Raw genomic sequence first — 4,984 nt, forward strand, 5'->3', positions numbered from 1 at the left:
GGCTCTCCAACTTGTTAAAGTGATTGGAAGTGCTATCCCTCCTCTAGATTTTAATCTTTTTGGACCTAATGGATTATTACACAAAAAGATCAAGCGTTTGTCTTGTTTGGCTCGTTAAAACTATCGAAAAGTCATCCCTTTTGTATTGTTTTATACTTTTTCAGACTTAAGGGATTATATTACGAAAAGGAATATTGGAGTCTTCTTTTTGTCTCTTTTCAGACTCTCTAAAATTGAAAAGGACCGAGTTATCCTTGTCGTTAAACTCATTAAAACAATAGTGACAAACTTGTCCATTCAAACAAGAGCAAGTTTCACTGTTGCTAGGCTCGTTAAAACATAGCAACGGGTTTGCCCGAAGGGCAAATTATAGAACAAGCATATGTTATCCTCCTCAAGCTTGACAAAAATAAAGAGGTACTGGTCAGAAATGACTGGGGAAAATTGGGAAGAAAACTTAAAGAAACTTTATTGGTAGCAGGTCACTCTTGAAAATGACACTTTCACTCCATCACCATGATTGAGTCGAGTTGGGTTATTCCGTTCACCGGTCATAGCACCATTGGTCCACCGTACCATCCACTTTTGGGGTTAATGCTACCAATCCATTTTAGTGTCACCGATATGTTCAAGAGAATTCGCTCAGAGAATTCACCTACCCATCTTGTGTCTCATCCGCTACAATACCTTCATGCTTCATTCTTTCATGACCGCCACCCTGAACCTTGTATCATCAGATCGTTTTCACCTCTACAAAATCATTTTCTCCGTTTCGTGTCATAGATGTGGGATCCATTAATACCCTCCTATGATGGGTCACTTCTTGTCGACATCAGCTCATTATCCAAGAAGCCAACCTAGGGACAACCCTTCCAGTACTTTAAAGCTTGCATGCCTCAATGGCAAGTTTCTCACTTCTAGCGACAGGTTTACACTAATGGCCTTCGACCGAAATATTTTGTGTGGCGTTCGACATCAACTCATGTATTCGCACCACGTGAATTGTACTGCAGTACCTTGAGGGTCATCATCATTATCAGTGATTCCTCTCGCGCCTGTTAACAACTCACATCATTGGCTGGTAATCAGGCGATGTCCTTCCATGTTCGACATTAAAACATCTTTTCACATGGATCGACTTGTACATTCGGGCAAAGATTGAATGAGTTTTTTGAAGACCCCGGATCTAGTTTCATCCATCTGGGTTGAGATATATTCAAGAAAATAAATAAATCAAATGTACATCATTGCTGCACAGATAATCATCCAAACTAAGGGATGATGGCTCTACTAGAATCGTCAGTCTGCACATAGACGGTTGTCTATCCTATGTACATGAAAATGAATTTATCAAAGCTGAGCATGGGAATGCTCGCCTTAGTTAGATCATGAAAATATTATGAAGATAATGTATTGTATTGTATCTTATTACAGGTCACCTCCCAGTGATAAAAACCTCGGATCCTCATTATAAAGCATTTCACCTGACATCAAAAGATTTACGACCTCATGCTTTAGGGGGCAACTGTTATAGACATATTTAGGAACTACAACCCTAATCACATATGTCCACAAACCAAGGGCTTCTAAGTCCCTAAAAGTGTTGTTTCATACCCTAAAGGAGCAAGGTCAGCTGATTACATCATCTCCCAGAAGTTTTCCATGAAAAACAACTCAAAACTGGTCAAAACAGGACCATACAGACTACCCAGTGCAAAGGGTAAAATGCATCTCACCTACCACATGCAAAAAGTGCAATTCATACTGGAAAGCCCTTTTCTAGGGTGCGATGAGTGAGAGTAGACAAATGGCACAAGCAGTTTGCTAAGTGGAGAACCTGAGAATCTTCTAGAAGCTGCTCATTTGACACTTGCCTCCCTGTTCGCCCAAGGATGAGTAAGATATCATGAAATCTCCAAGTGGAACCAAGAACTATTAGAGAGATGACACTAATCAGAATCCTAGAAGCTAACTCACCCCCTACAACTATCTATAAATGGATCCCTCATCCTAGAGATCCATGGGTTAGAATTTTCAAAGAGTTGCTGCTAGTTTCTCTTTGAAGACATTGTTGGGTGATCTTGCTTTGTGTGAGGTGAAGAGGGCTTTCAAGCTGGGAGGATGGCACTGGGTCAGACCAAGTGGTTGTAATCCTCTCTTCTACTACTTTTACTAATAAAGTTATTTGAGTTTTCCTCCATATTCTTGTGTATCTCTGAACATTGTGTTGATATATGTATTTGTATGGTCAATATATATCTGATCCTATATTGTTTACAATGAAAGATCTCTATGCTTTGATGGTATTATACTGTTGTGAATCTACAGGTTCTCTTTGAAGCTAGACAGGTAAGGAAGTACTGGTGAGATTTGTCAAAGGGGAAAGGAAACAAGCAAAGAGCCAAGCGAAAGACTGAGGTTGGTTCTCTCTTCTTCTTTCTCATCCCTCTCTTGTAAAGGAAAAACAAGTGACTTTAATCTGTTTGTTTCTAAGATAGCTACCCGTCTTAATGGGACTAGCGGCTCTGAATAGACACTAGATTTCCCGATAACAACACCAAACTTCCATAGTTGGTGACAAAGAGTATACCAATCTCGGACTCCTCGGCATCACCAGGTAATCCTATACGCTCATCTTCTCTCTCCTTTCCTCCTTCACAACTTTCCGTTAATTTTTCTCTATCAATTTGTCGATTGGGGCTTCCGACATACCCCTATCACCTTCTACTACCTTACCATATTGGTATACCCTATATCTAACCTAGACCAGACTCCTACTCCATTATCTACCGGGACATTAGTCACCCCTTCCTCAGACTTGCAATTCATACCTGCATCGCCCTCTTCCCCCACCTCACCTGATCGAGAAATCGAGACTCTTTCATTTTCAGACTCCTTTTGGATGGAGCCTCTATCCATCAGCAAACCATTATCCCACCACAGGGTTGGGAAAGTTCCATCTTCCACATCCTCTGTTGCTGGAAAAATATCCATCCCCTATAAGAAAACACCTACAAAATTCAAGAATTTATCAAATTTCCTTGCTTCTACCTCTTAGTATGATTCTTTCGTTCCCCTTCTTGGAGAAAATATTGTTGCATTCTCTCCTGACAACTGGGTACTTATAATGGACGAACGCAACTCTTTGTTTATCCCATGATCATACTCTCCTACAAAATTAGAGGTTTTGGGGCTAGTCACAAAGCTAGCTCCTTGGAAGGCCTCATTCATAAGCATCATATTGATGTGGTTTTTTTAGAGGAAACTATGATTCCTAAGGAGAAATATTGGGAAATTCTTCTTAAAACAGGCCTTGGCTGGCATTTCTATGCTCATGATTCCAATGGTCTTTTAGGGTGTTTAACGGTGACTTGGAAGCCTTCCTGTCTTAAGCTCACGACTTATCTGACTCCTGTAGGTATCCTTATTTCTGGATACCAATAGGGATCCAAAAACGCGTCTTCATATCATTAATATGTATGTGCCTTACTCCAATAGACGTCACTTCTAGGATCTGGTTTTGAATTTAGGACTGCTAGATCTATCCTCACTTATATTGGCCAAAGATCTCAACCTGATTGTGCATTTTAAGGAAAATTCGGGTCATAAGGCAAATTATAACTATCTGAAGGCATACTTTAAGGCACTCTTTAATCCATCATCCCTCCAAGACATCACTTCTAACAAAATTGTTCCCACATGGTATAATGGAAGGACTGGGACTAATGATATATCTAAGTGGTTAGACAGATTTTTTATTAAGGGGAAAATGGTAGTGATATTGCATAACCTCTCTTCATCAGTCATTTCCTCATTTTAATCAGACCATCTACCGATTACTCTATCAGGGAATGGGGAGTCTAAGTAAAAGGGGCTTTCATTCAAATTCAACCACACTTGGCTTGAGCATGTGAAGTTCTCAATTATGCTTCTCAAGGTCTGGCGGGAGTCCATATCACAGTTAAGTCCCATGGATAATTTTTGGGATAAATTAACATGCTTGAAAAGGGAAGTTCGCAAGTGGGCTAAGATTATGAAAATTAATGTCACAAATTTTGGTTTCCATTGAGAATTCCCTCACGGAGATCTCTGACCTGAGTTACCCACTCTTCCTTTCTATTTCACATCAGTTTCAGATTTTGGAGCTAGAGGATAAAAATTGTGCATATTACAAATCACTCAAAACTTTCTTGGCAATTAAAAATCCAGGCAACATGGGTTTCCACCACGGACAAGAACATGAAGTTATTTCACAGATTTCCATCAAAGCAGAGGCAAGACAATAGTATCTGGAACATTGGAGATGAAGAGGACTCCATTTATACAACATAATCTGATATCTAAAAGAAAAATTATCTTCATTTCAAAAGTCCCTTCACTGATAGGTGTTATATAGGAAAATGACCTCCTCATCATCTCAGAGGATAAAGACATGATGACTGAAGGACTAACCAAGTTCACATGCCTAGTTGTCAAGCTAACAATGTCTAGACACTATCAACCTACTTTATAAAGCTTCTCAGCAAGCCTAAGGGTGCGTTAGTGCCTTGGGTAACTCTACTTGTTACCTCGAGAACATTTTTAGTGACCCTACATCATTTTATATGGGTCAAAGGAGCAAATTGACTGAGAAAATATCCCTAGATTCTCTCCTATGTCAGCTCATAAAAGCAAGGAAACATCAGAACTCGACTTGTTTGGGGGAATTACTAATTCCTAATGGAGTATGCAAATGGGAAAGAGCACTAAGGCATGGAAACATCACTGATTTTGCCTAATGGAACTCATGAAGGACTTGGCAACCCTAACCCTACATGCTATACCCTACATGCTGTATATGCAAGTCTTGGGCCATTGTGAAGGAGGTTGAACCATTTGAAAGGATTTCCTATTTAACTGTCGAGCAGAGTCTCAGACTAAGGTATCAGAAGAGGTTAAGAAGGGAGAGAGAGAGGAGCTGGAGGGGTAAGGGAAGGCTTATGCA

Source organism: Pinus tabuliformis, chromosome 7 (assembly GCF_031772625.1).
Source record: "Pinus tabuliformis cultivar Carrire ecotype Pingquan chromosome 7, CPIR1, whole genome shotgun sequence".
NCBI lineage: Eukaryota > Viridiplantae > Streptophyta > Pinopsida > Pinales > Pinaceae > Pinus > Pinus tabuliformis.